Source organism: Triticum dicoccoides, chromosome 2B (assembly GCF_002162155.2).
Source record: "Triticum dicoccoides isolate Atlit2015 ecotype Zavitan chromosome 2B, WEW_v2.0, whole genome shotgun sequence".
Classification (NCBI taxonomy): Eukaryota; Viridiplantae; Streptophyta; class Magnoliopsida; order Poales; family Poaceae; genus Triticum; species Triticum dicoccoides.
This window is the reverse complement of record NC_041383.1, coordinates 722,618,716-722,640,782: the sequence shown is the minus strand read 5'-3', so window position 1 is coordinate 722,640,782 and position 22,067 is coordinate 722,618,716.

The following is a 22,067-nucleotide window of genomic DNA, read 5'->3' as shown; positions in this document are numbered from 1 at the left end:
AACAATAGGATCACTATAGGTGATAGTCTTTTCTACGACTGTAATAGGTGCAACTACTTTCACTTCAACAGTAGGATTATATTTAAACCACTTCTCTTTAGGAAGATCAACGTGAGTAGAAAAAGATTCACAAAAAGAAGCTACTACGTCAGAGTCAAGTCCATACTTAGCGCTAAATCCACGAAAAAGATTTAACACAATCGAACTTAGGTGTCATACCTGACTCCTTACCATCGTCGGGACCCCAATCTTCAGAGTTGCGTTTAATTCTTTCCAATAAGTACCATTTGAAATCAATAGTCTTCAGCATATAAGAACCAGCACAGGAAGTATCGAGCAGGTTGTGATTATTCAGAGAAAGCCGAGCATAGAAATTTTGAATAATCATTTCCCGGGAGAGCTCATGATTGGGGCATGAATATAACATTGACTTAAGCCTCCCCCAAGCTTGAGCGATGCTTTCTCCTTCGCGAGGCCAGAAATTATATATGTAATTACGATCACGATGAACAAGATGCATAGGATAGAATTTCTGGTGAAATTCCAACTTCAATCGTTTATAATTCCAAGATCTCGTATCATCACATAGCCTATACCATGTCAATGCATCTCCCTTCAAAGATAAAGGGAAGACCTTCCTTTTGACAACATCATTGGGAATACCTGCAAGCTTAAATAATCCACAAACTTCATCCACAAAGATAAGGTGTAAATCGTGATGCAATGTTTCATCTTTTGTAAATGGATTAGCTAGCAGTTTCTCTATCATACCTGAAGGAATAACAAAGTAAATATTTTCATAAAGTTTAGTAGGTTGAGGAGCAACTCTTTGCTCTTCTGGTCGGGGTAAATATACCCCAAACAAGCCCCTCAAAGGATTAGTTTTCATAGTGACAAGTAACAGAAAATTTCAGCACACTATATAAATGTTTCCTTACCAAGTTCCACTCACCAAAAGCGCTACACTCTCCGGCAACGGCGCCAGAAAAGAGTCTTGATGACCCACAAGTGGGGAGGATCTATCGTAGTCCTTTCAGTAAGCAAGAGTGTCAAACCCAACGAGGAGCAGAAGGAAATGATAAGCGGTTTTCAGTAAGGTTTTCTCTGCAAGCACTGAAATTGTAGGTGATAGATAGTTTTGTGATAAGATAAATAGTAACGAGTAACAAGTAAACAAAGTAAATAAAGTGCAGCAAGGTGGCCCAATCCTTTATGTAGCAAAGGATAAGCCTGGACAATTTCTAATAATGAGGAAGGAGCTCCCGAGGACACATGGAAATTATCGTCAAGCTAGTTTTCATCACGCTCATATGATTCACGTTCGGTACTTTGATAATTTGATATGTGGGTGGACCGGTGCTTGGGTACTGCCCTTACTTGGACAAGCATCCCACTTATGATTAACCCCTATTGCAAGCATCCACAACTACAAAAGGAAGTATTAAGGTAAACCTAACCATAGCATTAAACATATGGATCCAAATCAGCCCCTAACAAAGCAACGCATAAACTAGGCTTTAAGCTTCTTTCACTCTAGCAACCCATCATCTACTTATTACTTCCCTATGCCTTCCTCTAGGCCCAAATAATGGTGAAGTGTCATGTAGTCAACGTTCACATAACACCACTAGAGGAAAAGACAACATACATCTCATCAAAATATCAAACGAATACCAAATTCACATGACTACTAATAGCAAGACTTCACCCATGTCCTCAGGAACAAACGTAACTACTCACAAAGCATATTCATGTTCATACTCAGAGGAGTAATAATATGCATAAAGGATCTAAACATATGATCTTCCACCAAGTAAACCAATTAGCATCAACTACAAGGAGTAATCAACACTACTAGCAACCCACGCGTACCAATTTGTGGTTTTGATACAAGATTGGATACAAGAGATGAACTAGGGTTTTGAGAGGAGATGGTGCTGGTGAAGATGTTGATGGAGATTGACCCCCTCCAGATGAGAGGATCGTTGATGATGACGTTGGTGATGATTTCCCCCTCTCGGAGGGAAGTGTCCCCGGCAGAACAGCTCCGCCAGAGCCCTAGATTGATTCCGCCAAGGTTTCGCCTCGTGGCGGCGGAGTTTCGTCCCGTAAGCTTGCCCATGATTTTTTCCAGGGTAAAAGCCCTCGTATAGCAGAAGGTGGACACCGGAGGGCCACCAGGGGGCCCAGGAGACAGGGGGTCGCGCCCAGTAGGGGGGACGCCCCCTCCCTCCTGGACAGGGTGTGGGCCCCTTGGTGTACTTCCTCCGCTCAATAATTCTTAATAAATCCAAAAATATGTTTCGTAGAGTTTTAGGACTTTTGGAGCAGTGCAGAATAGGTTTCCAATGTTTGCTCCTTTTCCAGCCAGAATTCCAACTGCCAGCATTCCCCCTCTTCCTGGTAAACCTTGTAAAATAAGAGAGAATAGCCATAAATATTGATATATAATGTGTAATAACAGCCCATAATGCAATAAATATTGATATAAAAGCATGATGCAAAATGGACGTATCAACTACATCAAGTTCTACCTCATCAAGTACGACTACAACTCCAAGGATTCCCATCAAGATGGTGTGGATCCCTAAGAAGAAGAACTAGAGAGTTCTTGAGGGTGACTCCGCCAACATACTTCACTCTTATCATTTTGTCAAGGACAAGTGCAATCAACTTCCACATCCGGCCCATATCACATACATAGTTTCAAATTGCAAAGATAGCATCCGCTATTGCGTCCGCAATAGCGCTAGCGCAATAGCATCCGCTACTGCTCCAATTAAATGCCATTAATTTTTGTTAATGATATAGAGATATACACAATAATCTAGTGTATTTACAAATCTGCTATGTGGACATAGCGCCTACAATATTGCTCGCTCTCCGCATTCCGCTACACGAACCCCAATCCGCTACCAGCCCGCTATCCGCTATTTAAAACCATGATCACATAGCCCGGGCGCCCGAGGACCCCTTAGTTCAGGACTCCCTCAATGGGAGACGACAGCGCCTTGAGACCCGTGAGCCGGCTCATGTCCCTTGCCCTACTCTACCATGTCGATGACCGAACCAACACCTTGAGGAGCGCAGCAGCTGCCGGACATGGCTAGGACAGAGCCAGGTGAGCGGGGAGCGGCACCAGACAAAGCTCTGCTCAAAATCATTGCATTGCATGTAATAATATGGATTTGAGGTAGCCGGATGTGGAATGCATTTTTTGAGGCGTGACCGGTCACTGTTCGCGTCGGGTGCGTCTGCGGGTGTTTGAGAGGTCGAATTTGCCAAGTCCGGCTATAGATGCTCTAAAAATGGCATGTTCTAAATACAAGAGCTATGCAATGGAGAGAGTTCGCCCACGGTTGGCCTTGTCTTGCTCTTGTCGTCTTTGTCACGGAAGTAGTGGTTGAAGACGCAAAATGGATCGAGCCAGAGTTACCCGATCCGTCACTAGCAACCTCCTTCTCCTCTTTAGAGGGCAGTCCGTCCATGGCACGTACTACCTAGCTTTGCTATCTTGCGAGGGCGCGCATCGTCCTCCTATGTCGCTTCTCGAGGACGCGGGCACAAAGGGCTTCCTCATTGTTGTCCAAGGTGATGTGCCCCTCCGCCTCCACGGCCTCAGCCTTGAGGGTTGTAGCTACTTGACATGCCTTGTTCCTCACATGACGGGCAAGCCGCACATCGGCAGTTGTTGGGCCATGACTCATGCAGGTGTTGACTTCCAACTCCAAGACCGATGTCGCAGGGACAAGGCGGTACCAAAGGGGCTCCGCAACCAGCCGATGGTGGTCACCTCCGACGAGATCGCAACCACGCGGCTCAAGCCATTTGCATCGCCGGATCCAAGCGCCATTTTTCACGGATGCAATGGATTCAAGCCAAAGTGACTCTGACTACAGAGCTGGGATTTTCTCCTGAGACCGCGGAGAGCCATTTGGACGCCCAACGACTCCTCGTCCCCGCATGGGATGAGGTCCCAGTCGATGGATTGGGACATTTTAGAGTCAGATTTGCTGCCTCTCATGTCAGAGAAGGCCGGAGATCCCAGGCAGGAGCTTGGGGGCGGAGTCGACTTGTTAGGGTTTGGTTCGGGATGTGGATAGGGACAAATTTATGTGGGGCTAGCGTGGGCCAGATCCGGCATGGACGATGCGCCCGGGCGCATCCATATCTCTCATATCCACCTAATGTATGGGTTGGATATGAGGGTGTCGGTCAGCCCAGGTGTCGGTGTCAAAATCGGCGGATCTCAGGTAGGGGGTCCCGAATTGTGCGTCTAGGCGGATGGTAACAGGAGACGAGGGACACGATGTTTTTACCCAGGTTCGGGCCCTCTTGATGGAGGTAAAACCCTACGTCCTGCTTGATTAATATTGATGATGTGGGTTACAAGAGTAGATCTACCACGAGATCAAGGAGGCTAAACCCTAGAGGCTAGCCTACGGTATGATTGTTGTTCGTCCTATGGACTAAAGCCATCCGGTTTATATAGACACCGGAGAGGGCTAGGGTTACATAGAGTCGGTTACAATGGTAGGAGATCTACATATCCGTATCGCCAAGCTTGCCTTCCACGCCAAGGAAAGTCCCATCCGGACAAGGGACGAAGTCTTCAATCTTGTATCTTCATAGTCTTGGAGTCCGGCCGATGATGGTAGTTCGGCTATCCGGACACCCCCTAGTCTGGGACTCCCTCAGTAGCCCCTGAACCAGGCTTCAATGACGACGAGTCTGGCGCGCATGTTGTCTTCGGCATTGCAAGGCGGGTTCCTCCTCCGAATAATTTATAGAAGATTGTGAACACCAGGATAGTGTCCGGCTCTGCAAAATAAATTCCACATACAACCGTAGAGAGAATAATATTACACAAGTTCAATCTGCTGACGTATTTTGTGGCGTAACGTCACACCACTACCAAACCTTCAAATTGTTTTTATTGTTCCATCTCAGTGCGTTTAGCGAGGCGGTTTCCTTGGCACGTCTTGTCGAAGCAGAGATCGTGTTCCCCTTATTCCGGGATTCCCATCAATACGGACGTGGGTAACCCAACCGCACCATTAATTGCGGCGCTTGGGAGATAAGCGAGTTTTATCAGGCCGGTGGGGACGCATGTTTCCGTCCGCCCATATAAGGGGATAAAGATCCAACCTTTTTACCTGCGCCTTCTTCCTCCTTGGCTTATCCATCTCTGCGAACTCGAGCTCTAGCGCCCAAGCCCGCACATCTCACCTCAACCTTCTCCAAATATGTCCGGAGCGGGAGGCAATTGGATGGCCTCCTCCGTCACGGAGGGGCATATCCAGAAGCTGCACAGCGCCGGATACTTGTCCAGCGACATCGCGCATCGGCTCCCCGACGAGGGAGAGCTCATCCCCACCCCTAGGCCCCATGAGAGGGTAGTATTCCTTCCCCATTTCCTCCGCGGACTGGGCTTCCCACTTCATCCCTTTGTCCCGGGGCTCATGTTCTACTACGGCCTAGATTTCCATGATCTGGCCCCGAATTTTATCCTCAACATCTCGGCGTTTATCGTCGTGTGCGAGGCCTTCCTCTGCATCCAACCCCACTTCGGCTTGTGGCTCAAGACCTTCAGTGTCAAGCCGAAGGTTGTGAAGGGCAGCCAAGCGAAGTGCGGAGGCGCCATGGTGGGCAGGATGTCCCACGTTACGTGGCTGGAGGGTACTTTCGTGGAAACCATTAAGGGGTGGCAATCGGGGTGGTTCTACATCACCGAGCCGCGTGACCCTGATTGGGCAGCGGCCCCCGAATTCAGATCCGGTATCCCTACACGGCTCACCTCCTGGAAAGAGAGTGGCCAGATCTGGGGGGATTCGGAGGAGCTGACCGGACTCCAAGCCTGTATCCAGAAGCTGGTGGACAAGAAGCTCAAGCTTGTCAACGTAGTCCAGGTCATGCTCATCCGCCGGATTCTCCCGTGCCAACGACGGGGTTTCAACATGTGGGAGTTCGATCCGGCGCAGCACCAGACTTTGAATGGGCTCTTCGACACTACGTACGAAGAGGTCTGGAAGGTGCTGTTCAAGGGCGCCGAGGCTCCCGCATCCGCTACCGAAGATCGCGGATTCAGCTCGCAGCGTCCAGCTGACGAGGTAAGTGATATTGTCCTTTATGGGATGCTTGTTATTCATAGTTTGACTCTATGCGGGATCTAAACTCCCTTTCCTTTGACAGGACTGGCTGAAGAAGGCCGCACAGGCTATCTGTCCGGCCCCATTGCCAGAGGACCCAGCTGACGCCCGCCTAACGTGGCTGCTGGCTCCGGCACCCCACGTGGTGCCGGAGAAGAAGGCCACGGGGACTCGGAAGAGTTCTCGTTTTCAGGTGCTATCGGACGATGAATCCGAGGCCGCCTCCTCCCACCAAGGCGAGGAGGAGAAGAAGAAAGCCTCTCCCCCAGCGGGGGGAGGGAAGAAAAGGAAGGCCTCCCCAACAAGGGAGGCCGAAGGGTCCAAGAGGGGAAAAACTCTTCCCCCGGACTGTTCCGCCAACGCCAGTGACGAGGACGAGGACTGGCCTCCAAGGGCCAAGCCTCTGGCGAGATCGTAAATATCCGGACTCCCAAATAACTTCAAGGTTTTCGTTTTCCACCACATTATGTCTTTCTAATGCCGCATACAACCCTGCAGTCCGCCTAAGAATGATCTCCCCACTTCGTCGAGCGGGTCCTTAGGGGCGTCGGATATGGATTCTCTTCCGACTGCCTCCACCCTCCGTGATGCGGACGATGCCGAGGTGGGATCCCAGGAAAGGACCCACCAGGAGGAGAGGGCCCCGGAGGTGTCACAGGACAACCTCCCGGACTTTGCACCGGACTCAGCCCCGGAACCCATAGTGGCTCCGGAGTCCGGCGGGCGACCCCTTCGGAAGAAGGGCAAGACCGCGACGCCGGCTGCCTCCGTCCAACCGGAGGTGCCGGATAATTTGCTGGAGGCGCTCAACGGCGCCTCCATTGAAGAGGAACACCGCACTGTTATGAGTGCGGTGATTCAGAAGGTTCAGCTCGCCAAGAGCGGGCTGACCCAAGCCTGCAGCAGCCTTCTAACAGGCTTTGAGGTAAGAATTTCAATATATGTAAAATGGTACCGCATAGACAGTAGCCCCTGATGCTCGGTTCGGTGTTCGGAAAGAAAAAGCCGGACTGAGGATCTTCAGAAAGATAAACGCAGGAGTCATGAAAATATGTCAATATGGGATTGCAGGCTGTGCTGCTGACCTCTGCCGCACTGACTGCAGAGGTCAAAACTTTGAAGGAAAACCTCGAGCGGTCCGAGAACGAGCTCGGCCATGCCAAGAAGCAGCTCGAGGAAAAAGAAGGTGAGTAATACCTTATGAAAATTGTACCTTACAGAAAAGGATTTTGTTGCAAGAGAAATGACAAGGATAGCTGGGGTATTGTAGGGGCCACTAACGAGGTGGCGACCCTGAAGGAGGCGGTGGCCGCGGCCGAACGCAATGCGGCTGCGGAGCGCACCGAGCGAGAGAAACAGGAGGCGTGGGTGGCGGAGGTACAGCAAGAGCTCCAGGATCTCGTGAGGAAACATGAGAGTCTGGAGCGTGACTCGAAGACTCGAGAGTCTGAGCTTGCAACGGCTCTTGAGAGTGCCAAAGCCGCTAAGGCCGAAGCCTACAAGGCCCTCCAGGAGATCGAGGCGGTAAAGAAAATAGCAGCGGGTAAGGCATTTTTCATGCAAAGTAAGCATGTGAGTGTTAATTACCTGTCGCTTACCCGAATTCGGAGCTCTCCAGGAGCGTTCGCAGATCTTCCTCGCAGCGTGTCGGATGCTGCCGCATTCTACCGGGCCGAGGAGGGGAGCTCGACGGAGAAGGTCTTCTGGTCTCAGTATGCTGAGGCCGAACATCCGGTGCCCCTTAGCGACCAGCTGAAGCAGCTGGTCGAGCTCCACAAGGCGGCCGAACAGGCCATGAAGGGCCTCATAGTTCGACTGTGGCCTAAGGAGGCCATGCCTGGGAGCTACTTCGGCCTAGTGCGGCGGCTGGTGGATGCGTGCCCGTGGGTTGAAGTCATCAAGCACTCCGCCTGTATTGAAGGTGCCCGTCGGGCCCTTACCCGCGCAAAGGTGCACTGGGGCAAGATGGATGCCCAGAAGCTTGTGATGAACCCACCACCAGAGGGCAAGGAGTATCGTACGCCCGAGATGTATTATAAGAGTGTGCTGAAGGGCGCCCGCACTATTGCGGGTGAGTGCTCCAAAGATGTAATATTTGAGTAGACTCGCATTTTGTTATCCTGTGCGCTGAAAACTTGGTTCATATGCGCTAAGCAACGCTTGTTAATTTAAAATATTACCTTCTGTGCGGCTGTTTATCAAATCTGAGAGATGGCAAGTCGTCGGCTTCAGCCCCCATGCCACGAGTGCTGGGGTGTTCGGGATAAACTCGAGCGCTCTTGTTCCCATTTTTGGGTCCATCTAGGGAGGCGCTCAACACAACGAACAAGGCAACCGGACTTATAATGCTTGAGCACTCTCACTTAGCCATAGAATTCTATAATTTTAAATTTCGGTGAAGCCCCTAGTTTTCGGAAGGCCGAATTTGGGGCGCTATCCACGCCTTGGCCGGACAGAATCCGGCTCCTCGCTCGAAGCGGCATAAGTCTTTAGGGACTCGCAAAGAACCTCTCGAACAATGACTAGCTCTCGCCTCATCATGACGGTCAGTTTTAGCTTTCTCCACTGAGGCGTTAACCCAGCTCAACTGGGGCGCAATCGCAGTGGTTCTCCCAGTGCTACCTTAGCCGATAAAACGGAACGTAAGGTACCAAAACATGGGAGCCGGGCAAACCCAACTATTGACCCAAGAACATGATTCGGAGCCGATGCATATAATGCTATAAGTTCGGGGTGCCGCACTTGTGAAAGTGTTCGGACTTATCACACCATAACGCGGGAAACATAAGCCCCTGGTGTATTTAGCCGTACCAAAACGTACGGATGCAACATGTCATAGATGAACATATGTGTAAGAAAGAAATGCAATTAGAAGCAAAAATGTGCTGCATTGCTTTATTCAATAAAAACTGCTGTAAGTGCAGGACGATACAAGTGGTGCGGTAAGCAAGGGATGGGACTGTTTAACATGTCCCCCTCCAGGGGTAGGCTATGGAATAATGCATAAAATAGATTTAATGCTCATGATGGAGACCACCTGGGTTTTCGTTGTAGCCTTTCTCCTTCCTTGGCTGTTGCATCGTGGGTTTGGCATGTCTGCTGCCGGACAGGGCCTCTGACGAGAGTCCCGTAGGTAAAAAGTAAAAGGAAAAGAAAAACAAACGACACACTTAAGAGCCCCTGGTGCGGTTGAGCCGCAGTCTGGGCTTATCGTGGTCGAGCCCCTTGCCCCATGCCCATGGTATCTTCAGAGCGTAATGGAGTACGCGAAGGGTCTGTCTTAATGTTTTACAGGGGCTGGGGTTGGGGCCGCACTGCTACGCGTGCTCGGAATGTGCCAGGTGGTCGTGTTGTAGGTTACTTCGGGCACGCTTAGCTGTGTCCGGCCGCTTGGCAGCCGGACTCGAGAATTGCCTCAAAAGGCTGCTTTGTACTTCTACCGCGAGAGCCGCTGTATGTTCCTCCGTTCGGAGGGAGCGTTCAATGTTTCCGTTGACCGTGATGACTCCTCTAGGGCCTGGCATCTTCAGATGAGGTATGCGTAGTGCGGCACCGCGTTGAACTTTGCGAACGCGGTACGTCCGAGCAAGGCATGATAGCCGCTGCGGAACGGGACTATGTCGAAGATTAACTCCTCGCTTCGGAAGTTATCCGGGGATCCGAAGACCACTTCCAGTGTAACTGAGCCTGTACAATTGGCTTCTACACCTGGTATGACGCCTTTAAAGGTTGTCTTGGTAGGTTTAATCCTTGAGGGGTCTATGCCCATTTTGCGCACCGTGTCCTGATAAAGCAGGTTTAGGCTGCTGCCGCCGTCCATCAGGACTCTGGTGAGATGAAATCCATCGACGATTGGGTCTAGAACCAATCCAGCGAACCCACCATGGCGAATGCTGGTGGGGTGGTCCCTTCGGTCAAAGGTGATCGGGCAAGGGGACCATGGATTGAACTTCGGGGCAACTGGCTCCATCGCGTATACATCCCTGAGTGCACGCTTCCGCTCCCTTTTGGGTATGTGCGTGGCATATATCATGTTCACCGTCCGCACCTGTGGGGGGAAACCCTTCTGTCCTCTATTGTTCGGCGGTCGGGTCTCTTCCTCGTCGTCGCTATGTAGCCCCTTGTCGCTGTTTTCGGCAATTAACTTGCCTGCCTGCTTGAACACCCAACAGTCCCTATTGGTGTGGTTAGCTGGCTTTTCAGGGGTGCCATGTATCTGGCACAAGCGGTCGAGAATTCGGTCCAAATTGGACGGACCCTGAGTTGTTCTTTTGAATTGCTTTTTCCGTTGACCGGGTTTAGAGCCTCTGAATCCGGCATTGACTGCCGTAGTTAATGCGGCATTTGTTTTTGTTGCGACGCGACCTGCCACTACGGTCCTTGATATCCGGACTGCCAGAATTTTTGTTGAGGTTGTTGCTGCGTGCTAGCCAGCTGTCCTCACCCGCACAGAAGCGGGTCATGAGTGATGTAAGGGCTGCCATGGATTTCGGCTTTTCCTGTCCCAGGTGCCGGGCAAGCCACTCATCGTGGATGTTATGCTTGAAGGCCGCGAGGGCCTCGGCATCCGGACAGTCGACGATTTGGTTTTTCTTGGTTAAGAACCGTGTCCAGAATTGTCTGGCCGATTTGTCTGACTGCTGAATTATGTGGCTTAGGTCATCTGCATCTGGTGGTCGCACGTACGTGCCTTGGAAGTTATCGAGGAATGCGGCTTCCAGGTCCTCCCAACTCTCGATTGACTCTGCTGGCAATCTGTTAAGCCAGTGCCGGGCTGGTCCTTTAAGTTTGAGTGGGAGATATTTGGTGGCGTGGAGATTGTCTCCGCGGGCCATGTGGATATGGAGGAGATAGTCCTCGATCCAGACCGCGGGGTCTGTTGTGCCATCATAAGATTCAATATTGACGGGTTTAAACCCTTCTGGGATTTGATGATCTATTACCTCATCTATGAAGCACAGTGGGTGTGCGGCGCCTCTGTACTGGGCGATATCGCGACGGAGCTCAAAAGAGCCTTGTCTGTTGTGTTCGGCCCGGCCGGACTTACTGTGTCCGGGGTGACGGTGATCGTCACGTATCGTGGGGCGCCCACGTGATCCATAGATCGATCTTGATTGTCTTGCCTTATCCTCCAATATGCCTCGCAGGTCCGGAGTGTTCCCCTGTGGCCTTGTGCTTTTCGAGCGATGCCGGGGTACGGGTCTAGTGAAGGGCCTTGAGGCCTCTCTGTTGCGACCACGGGGTGGTTGATCAGCCATATTGTCTCCTGGTGAAGCGGGATCATATGCCTCCACCTCTAATCGGGGGAGCAGCTTACGTTTGGGGTAGATTTTGGAGGGGCGTTCGAGTTCATGCTCTTCGGCCGCGAGGACTTCGGTCCATCTGTCGGCTAGCAGATCTTGATCAGCTCTAAGCTGCTACTGCTTTTTCTTGAGGCTGTTTGCCGTGGCCATAAGCCTGCGTTTGAAACGCTCCTGTTCGACGGGATCCTCAGGCACGACGAATTCGTCGTCGTCGAGGCTTGCCTCGTCTCCGGAGGGAGGCATATAGTCCTCTACCTATTCTTCGGTCGCTCTCTCATGAGGGCTGGCATCCCCCTCCTCCTGTGCTGGATCTTGCTGGAGTGGGTTGTCTTCGGCGCTATCCGGTGTATTATTGTCTCCGGTGCCGGAATCCTCATTCTTGCTATGGCGGGATTTAGAGCGGCGCCGCTGACGCCGGCGCTTGGGCTGTTTCTTGGAGGGGTCATCCTCCGCTATTCCTTCGCCGTTCCCATCCTTTGGGATATCCACCATGTATATGTCGTATGAAGAGGTGGCTTTCCAGTGCCCGGTGGGCGCTGGTTCTTGGTCGTCTCCGGCATCGTCATCCATACCGTCGATGTCCTCAGAGTCGTAATCTAGCATGTCGGTTAGATCGTCGACAGTGGCTACCAAGTGGGTGGTGGGTGGGCTCTGAATTTCTTCGTCGTCCGCATCCCAACCGTCCTGGCCGCAGTCCGGCCAGGCCTCTCCTAATAACGAGAGGTACTTTAGCGAACTCAAGATGTCGCCAAAAGGTGAGTGTTGAAAGATGTCCGCCGCGGTGAACTCCATGATCGGCGCCCCATCGGATTCGACTAGAGGGGGCGCGGGAGGTCCGGAGTCCGGCACCTCGGAGTCACGAGCTTCATGGGGGACAAGATCGGTGTTCGGCTCTATCACCGTAGAGGTTGCAGCCCCCGAGGTGGTGTCTAGCCATCCAAGCTTGGTCTGCGCAGCCGGCTCCGAGTCGAAGATCGGAGCGGGTTCGAGTGCGGCCTCCAGGGTACTGTCCGGCTGCAGAGCTAAATCATGCCCATCGTGACAGTACGGCACGCTCGGTTGTGGCTCGAATCCGTCGAGGATCAAGTCCCCGCGGATGTCAGCCGTGAAGTTCAAACTTCCAAATCTGACCTGACGGCCAGGGGCGTAGCCTTCGATCTGCTCCAGCTGGCCAAGCGAATTGGCCCGCAGTGTGAAGCCGCCGAATACGAAGATCTGTCCGGGGAGGAAGGTCTCACCCTGGACTGCATCGTCGTTGATGATTGAAGAAGCCATTGAGCCTATCGGTGACGACACAGAGGAACTCTCAATGAAAGCACCAATGTCGGTGTCAAAACCGGTGGATCTCGGGTAGGGGGTCCCGAACTGTGCGTCTAGGCGGATGGTAACAGGAGATGAGGGACACGATGTTTTTACCCAGGTTCGGGCCCTCTTGATGGAGGTAAAACCCTACGTCCTGCTTGATTAATATTGATGATGTGGGTTACAAGAGTAGATCTACCACGAGATCAAGGAGGCTAAACCCTAGAAGCTAGCCTATGGTATGATTGTTGTTCGTCCTATGGACTAAAGCCATCCGGTTTATATAGACACCGGAGAGGGCTAGGGTTACACAGAGTCGGTTACAATGGTAGGAGATCTACATATCCGTATCGCCAAGCTTGCCTTCCATGCCAAGGAAAGTCCCATCCGGACACGAGACGAAGTGTTCAATCTTGTATCTTCATAGTCTTGGAGTCCGGCCAATGATGGTAGTTCGGCTATCCGGACACCCCCTAGTCCGGGACTCCCTCACCAGGCGTATAAGGTTGTTATGTGGGGTGTGGCCGGGTCACGAGTTATTGACTAGTTACCGACCGGGCTGTCCGCCCGGACGTATATGGAGCGTTTGAGGAGTCTGGTTGTAGATGCTCTAATAGTGCTTCTAAACTTTGGTGTGATATGAAAACAAGAGGAACATGACCCAAAAAATGTATATTCTCCTTGCCCTTTAGCTTATAAGGGCATCTTCAACGTGTATCATCAACTCACTCAACACATATTTGGATCGAACGATCCAAACACTTTTAACCCTCCAAAGCTGATCATCAAATCAGATTGGTCCAGTCTGAACATCTGGAATCTCTAGAATGGCCCCAAACTGGGTGAGTCTGGACATCCGCCTATTCAGACTCTGACGCCCTTGTGTCACCTAAAACTCCATCTAGAGCCCGTGATTTTTCACAATCTGTCTCTTCTCCTCTGCTCTATATCCAAGCTCCAGGAGACCAACACAGCTGTCATCCGACACCCCTCCCCCGACGGCGCCTAGGCCTTGCCGGACCCTGTGGACGGTGCCCAACCCTCGCTGACGGTCGCCGCCCAGGTAGTCTACGACCTTGACTCCTTTCAATGTCGTCAATGGTGGACACCGAATGTTAGGTCAAATGTCATAGCTATTTTATTTTTATGTTCTTGTTATTTACTTTGAAGCAAGCACAGTGGATTTGGAGGAGGAGTACTTCTACGCCGAGTTCATGGATTCTTCTTTGTCAAATGACGTTGAAGGTGAGGCTGAAACAACAGTGATGATGATGATTCTTGAAGAAACAGATCATGCAAGGAGCATGTAATGAACTTCAATGGTTCGACACCTAGGTACTGAGTGTTGAATTGGTGCCGGGCATAGGGGCATATTGATATCTATGAGGACTAAATTGATCCCAATGTGCTATTCAAACGCTATTTCTGATGTCGATGCTAGATGCATCGTCATTTGTTCTTGCACATCATGAAACGTGTCAGGTCCTATGATAATTACTTCAAGATGAAGAAGGATTTAGAAGTGTACGAATGCTATAAGGATACTTGCATATGGCTTAGCCACAGACCACTGTTATGAGTACCTTCGGAAGTCTAAGAGAACATGCCTGGAGGCCAGGATTAAATTTGACATTGAAGTGTCCAAGGTAATTGGACCGGAGTACTTGAGAGAACCAAATGTTGAAGACACAACATGAAACTTGTAGAATCAAGAGGGTTCCAGGTATCCTCGTATATCTGGATTGCATGCATCAGAAATGGAAGAAACGTCCATATGCTCAACAAGGGCAATACCAGGGCCATCATAAAAAGTCCACCATAATTTTTGAAGCAGTTGGACCACATGACCTCTGAAGTTGACACTCTTTCACATATCAGGATCTGACAATGACCTTAATGTGGTGCAACGGTCTTCATTTTTTGTCAAGGTTTTGTGCAGATGAAGCTCCTACATGCAACTATACTATCAGTGAGCATGAGTACAACACGAGATATCATATTTGTGATGGTATCTATGACCCGTGGGCGACCTTTGTCAAGATCAGCTCTCTTCAAATAGGTAACAAAAATTCACTTTATTCAAGGCAAGAAGGTGCTAGAAAGGATGGGGAGAAGACATTTGGAGTGCTTCAAACTCAGTTTATAGTTGTTCGGAGACTTGTGAGACCCGGAGACATTATGGGAGGTGACGACATATTCGATGATACATAACATGATTGTGGAGGATGAGGGTGAGGAAGTTTATTAGGGTCTGAATTCTCAATGGATGGGTTATCATGCCCATCTTCCACAACATAATCCATGGGCATTTAAGTTTTTCCAAATACACCATGAGATTCGACTGCTCCAAAGACTGCCTAGCAACAGATTCCTTGACTACCGCAAAGATCTTTTTTACTTTCATGTGAGCTAGTAAATACAGAAAACAAAAGGGCCACCTATGCATCAGTTGCCTAAAAAAGAAAAGTCAAAAATCAATCGCCATCTGTCTCTTCCTCCTCACGGGCGTCCTTCCCGAAGCTGACTCAACTGCCTCCTCCCTTCCCCCCTCGCCCGCGGCTCATGGGCGCTGTAATGCACCGCCTCATCACCTTGCCTTGCCCGACCCACCTCCTCCATATATGGTGCTGCCGTCGTGGACCTTCCTCTAAACCTAGCCATGGTTTCATCGCCCGTGACCTCCCCACACTCGAATCCGTTAACCTGCCTCCATCACCGCCGCCGCTACCACATCTTCCATGGCCCCAGGTCACTCATACCTCAGCCTAGTCGGCGTCCTCTTGCCTCGTTGCTGATGCATCATGACGCCCCTATCCCTGCATGAGTGCTTCATGCACAATTGAGTGATACGAATTGGATTTTCAGGCATAATGGATGGATTACAAACACACAAAAATAAAAGTTGGCGTAGGTGCATCCAGATTGGTTTTAGGGTTAGAGCATCTACATGCGCGGACACCAAACACCTGCACTCAAAAGCTCGCGGACGTGCCCAAGTGTGTCTGCGTGCACTGAGGACACACGGGAATATCGCCAAGTTAGCATTCAGCACGATTCATCGACTTACATTCATTGCCTTAATAAGTGCTATGTGGATGGACTGGAGCTAAGGTACTATCCTAACTTGGAAAAAATGCGTATTTATGATTATACTCTTCATGCAAGCATCCTCAGCTACAAGAGAAGTAATTAAGATAAATATAATCATCTCATTAACTAGGGTTTAGGTTTCTATCACTCTCGCAACCCACCATCTACAAACTAATTCGACAATGCCTTTCCCTAGGCCCAAAGATGGTGGAGTGTCATGTAGTCAACGTTCACATAACACCACTAGAGAAAAACAACAGAACATAATATCAAAACGTTGAATTGGCATCAACTTCACATGATTACTAGTAACAAGACTTCTCCCATGCCCTCAAGAAAAAATAGAACTACTCACAACTCATCATATTGATCATGATAAATGGGTATACATATATGTTTAACAATCTGAATATAACAATCTTTCATCAATTAAACAAACAAGCATCAACTACAAGATGTAATCAACACTACTAGCACCCCCGAGGTACTAATTTAAGGTTTGATATAAAGATTGAATACAAGATATGAAGTACAGTTTGGAGATGAGATGGTACTGATGAAGATGTTTATAAAGATGATGACCCCCAAGATGAATGGAGTGTTGCCCCCCCCCCCCTATAGGAAAGTTTCCCCAACAAATCGCTCTGTCGAAAATCGTAAGTACTCCGCCCAAGTTCCACCTTGCAGGCAGAGGCGAAAAGTCACAAAACTTTTCTAAGATCTTTTCTATGGTAAATAGGATTTTATGGCCAAAGGGCATTGGGAGGCGAGCCACCAAGGGCCCACACGGGTAGGGGGCATGGCCAGGGGTAGGTCCCGCCATCTATCCATGTGAATGTCTGGTGGACCCCCTTCTTAATGGAGACGAGATGGCGGCGAGCTCTTGAAGATGGAATAAGGTTCTTCCACCCTAGGCCTAGCCCTCGTTTCGATGGTGCGTCTAGCATTGTCAAAGGGCATGTGGAAGTGCGTCTCCGGCGGATCTCGCAGGATTTGATTAGTGGTTGTCTTTTGTGGACCCCACTCGGATCCGGTCTTTGTTTGTCTTTATTCATGTATTTGCAGGTTGGATCCTTTCGATCTATGCTTCTCTTTATTGGCGGCGCTTGCTGTTTGGGTGCATTGGTGGGCCTTAGCACGACGACTTTTCGACTGTCTACTGCAACAAGTTGTGCCCGACTTCGGCAAGGGAGGGCGATAACGGTGGCATGCCTTCGGCTTGCTTCAATGCATATAGTCGTCGCTATGTGGTCTACGAATCTGAATGTAATTTTTATTATTTCTTGTGTTCACTATCATGATTGAAGATGATAGTTCTGGCCAAGCCCAGCCACGCCGCCACCTTGCCCACGTCGCTCGTCGTGGAGTCATCACACTCCCGAAGGAGTCCGACCCGCCGCCACCTCGCCGACCCCCTCTCCAAGTCGGAGAACCCCGGGGGGCCTTTATAAGCCGCCCCGAGGCTGCCGCCTCCTCCTCATCTCACCACGGCCATCACGCAGCCCCGCCATCAGCACCGCCGCCGCCGCCTTGCGCCGTCGTCGCCCCCGCCGCCTCTTGCTGCCGCAGCTGCTGCACGCCGCCGCCGCTCGCCGCGCCGCCACCCGCAGCCCCGCGTCGCTGCCGTACCGTCGCCCCACACCGCCCGCCCCGCTGGCGTGACCACCGCCGTCGTCGAACCGGTACGACCTAGTCAATCTTGGTTTTATTCTGGTTTTCTTTGGTTCGGTTTAGTTAGATCGGTTTTTCTTTAGGTTTTTCTTATTTGACGAACGTTCGTTCGTTCATTTTAACGAACGGTTTTTGTCGTATAAGTTCTGTTAGCGAACGTTCGCGCCGTAGTTTTCTCCTTTTAGTTTATTTTTGTCCAGGGACCTATTCACGAATAGTTTTATCGCAATTTAGCCCCTGATCTTTAAACTAGTGTAACTTTTTACTCATTTACCCAAATTAGTTGAAACCAGCGCCTAAATCTTCGTATCGTTCTGTTCTTTCCAGTTAACCAACTTGAACATGATTTTGGTACTATAAAAATTGAGTTTAGTTCAGATTAGTAAACAATCTTGTTTCGCTCGTTTTTTGAGTTTCGTTGTTCCGTTTGAGTTGAATCTTTTTGCTTATCATAGCTAATCACTTGTACCTACTGTTAAGATCTAATACACGTGATAATATTGCTATAGGTTTGACTTTTGTTAGTTTAAGACGTTTGCTTGTTTCGTGTTTGATTTGGATCTTTTCTCGGTTTTCTCGTTGCTTCGTTTGGGTGATTGTTTATGTATGCTACTGTTTGTTTACGCTAGATTACCCGAAGTGCGAAGCTTGTTACTACGAATCCCTAGAGTTTGCAGATCGTCATCAAGGCAAGTTACACTTTGATCATACTCTTTTATACCCAATTTTTTACTATGCATTAGTATTGCTCCTCAAACAATTGCATCCGTAGGATTGGGAACATGTGGTTTGGTTGTAGTACTTGAGGTAGGAACCTAATATCTTTTGATCACCCCGGGAATATACATTATGCTTATTATTGCTTAGCCATGCTCGTAGACGGGGATTGGATTGTGATTCACACATGGAAATTTGAGAGTTATTTAATCATGGATAACATTAAGGTGGCAACTTTAATATACATCTGGGTGGATTGCTTGAGGCACCTGGGGAACCCAGTGTTGCCTGTTTTGGGAAATCTCGGAGTACCCGTGTGATTTTTCCTACGGTTTTCCACCTAGGCTCAAAGGGATCATAAGATTATTCATACTAGAAACTTCCGTGTGTAGCCAGAAGCCATTATGGGCTCTGGCATAGTTGAGTAAGTTGCGTGAGCTCTTGAAGAGGTGGACTAGCAGATATAGGGGAAAGTAGGTGTACCGGTCCGGCCGGAGTAGAGGGTTAATGCTTCAGAAAGACTATGTCTCGATCATCCTATCATGTATGCGGTCGAGTCTTGTGGGGAAAAATGCGCAAACCTCTGCAGACTGTATAAACTAATCATGGTTAGTCGTGTCCCCGGTTATGGACATCTTGAGTATCTAGTACTTGAATCTATTGATGTGATCTCATCACGTTACTTTAATTAATTTGAATTGGGTTAAGGATGATACTTTTAATTGGGATTTGAGTTGGGGTTACCTTCTCAAATATTGGGCAACTTGGGAGTAGTTAAATAAATTTATTCCTTTGTTGTAGGGAAAAACTAGCTTTATGCAAAAACCATAAAATTACAGCCTCCACAAGCCAAATATTGCATGTAGATACAGTTCTTGCATTTCATTGCTTTACATTGTAACTCTGCCAGCATATTCAATGTGCTGACCTACATGGCTACGACGTCTCATGTTGCAGACTACTGAAAATGCAACTATCCCTGGGTGGTTTTGGTAATGATTAACAACATATTGCTCATTGAACTAATGCTATTTCAAGATAAATATTTCAGGAAAGTTCAATGATTGGCACGACATGGATTAGGAATGTGGACCCCTCAAAATGCTAAGGACAAAGGATTGGCTCAAGCTTAAAAGTTCAAGACTCTACATTTTACTTTTAGTGGTACAAGATCACATTGAGTCCATGGGAAAGCCAATACTATTAAAAGGGGATGAGGTGTTGCTTAATGGCTTGCTTGCTCTCATGATGCTTAATAATATGCTCCAAAGCCCTCGACCACTTTCTCATATCCACATATGTCCCAAACCAAAAGTCAAACTCAGCCCCGCCGATTTGATCCATCCGGCGCCATCGAGTTCATTTCACATAGCCACTGCTAGAAACCCTAGTCTTTTCAGTCTCACCAATAGGGATCTCGGTCTCACAGAGATGGGATTGGAAATTCTCTGTTTCCCTTCCTAGATGAGCGATCGGTCCCACCGAGTTCACAATGTAAACTATCCATTTCCCTTTCGTAACGTTTTAGTCCAACCGAGATGAGCGAATTTGTCCCACCGAGTTTGCCTGACCAACTCTCTGGTTAGCTTATTACCAAAATCGGTCCCACCGAGTTTGTGTAATCGGTCAAACCGAGATTATGTTATGCCCTAACCCTAATGATATCAGTCCCACCGAGTTGACATGTCGGTCCCACCGAAATTCCTAACGGTCACATTATGAACTAAATCGGTCCGGCCGAGTTTTATGATTCGGTCCCACCGAGTTTGGTAAATTGTGTGTAACCGTTAGATTTTGTGTGGAGGCTATATATACCTCTCCACCCTCTCCTCGTTCGTGGGAAAAGCCATCAAAACGTGCCTGATACGTCTCTATCGTATCTATAATTTTTGATTGTTCCATGCCAATATTGTTCAACTTTCATATACTTTTGGCAACTTTTTATATTATTTTTGGGACTAACATGATGATCCAGTGCCCAGTGCCAGTTCCTGTCTGTTGCATTTTTTTTGTTTCACAGAAACCCAATATCAAACGGAGTCCAAACGGGATAAAAACGGACAGAGATTTTTTTTGGAATATTTATGATTTTTGGGAAGTGAAATCAACGCGAAACGGTGTGCGGGGTGGTCACGAGGTAGGGGGGCGCGCCCTACCCCCCCAGGCGCGCCCCTGACCCTCGTGGTCCACCTGTAAGGCGGTTGACGCTCTTCTTTTGGCGCAAGAATGCTAATTTTATGAGAAAGATCTGGGCGAAAGATTCACCCCAACCGGAGTTACGGATCTTCAGATATAAAGAAAACGGTGAAGGGGGTAGATACAGAGAACGCAGAAACAGAGAGATAGATCCAATCTCGGAGGGGCTCTCGCCCCTCCCAAGCCATGGGAGCCAAGGACCAGAGGGTAAACCCTTCTCCCATCTAGGGAGGAGGTCAAGGAAGAAGAAGAAGAAGGGGGCCCTCTCCCCCTTGCTTCCGGTGGCGCCGAAGCGCTGCCGGGGGCCATCATCATCACCGCGATCTTCACCAACACCGCCGTCATCTTTACCAACATCTCCATCACCTTCCCCCTTCTATATCTAGCGGTCCACTCTCCCGCAACCCGCTGTACCCTCTACTTGAACATGGTGCTTTATGCTTCATATTATTATCCAATGATGTGTTGCCATCCTATGACGTCTGAGTAGATTTTCGTTGTCCTATTGGTGGTTGATGAATTGCTATGATTGATTTAATTTGCTTGTGGTTATGTTGCTGTCCTATTGTGCCCTCCGTGTCGCGCAAGCGTGAGGGATTCCCGCTGTAGGGTGTTGCAATACGTTCATGATTCGCTTATAGTGGGTTGCGTGAGTGACTGAAACACAAACCCGAGTAAGGGGATTGTTGCGTATGGGATAAAAGGGGACTTGATGCTTTAATGCTATGGTTGAGTTTTACCTTAATGAATCTTTAGTAGTTGTGGATGCTTGCTAGAGTTCCAATCATAAGTGCATATGATCCAAGTAGAGAAAGTATGTTAGCTTATGCCTCTCCCACATAAAACTTGCTATCGGTCTAGTAACGTAGTCAATTGCTTAGGGGCAATTCCACAACTCCTACCACCACTTCTCCACACTCGCTATATTTACTTTATTTGCATCTTTATCTAAACAGCCCCTAGTTTATATTTACTTGCTCTTTATTGTCTTGCAAACCTAGCCTTTCACACCTACAAAGTACTTCTAGTTTCATACTTGTACTAGGTAAAGCGAACGTCAAGCATGCGTAGAGTCGTATCAGTGGCCGATAGGACTTGATAGAGTATTTGTTCTACCTTTAGCTCCTCGTTGGGTTTGACACTCTTACTTATCGAAAGAGGCTACAACTATCCCCTATACGTGTGGGTTATCAAGACCTTTTTCTGGCGCCGTTGCCGGGGAGTCATAGCGTGGGGTGAATATTCTCGTGTGTGCTTGTTTGCTTTATCACTAAGTAATTTTTATTTGTTGTTCTTAGTTGTTCTCTATCCTTAGTTATGGATATGGAACGCAAAAAAAAAAGAATAGATGTACTTGCTACTCATGAGGATGGGGTAACTCCTAAAAGCCTCGATTCTCATTATGCGAAAGATATTATGTACTACTTTGATAATCTTGAGAAAGCCCCATTCAACTTTATAATGGGAGACACGTTGGATCAACGTGAAAACTTTAGGGATTATCGCTCGACACAAAAAGGGAAACTATTATGGGATCAATTTATTATGTTGCGTTCGTATGCCTAGAATCTATGCTTGAGATATGATATTACTTGTTGCTCTAGGATGGAGGCTCCACACCTTCCCTTTTCATGCAAAT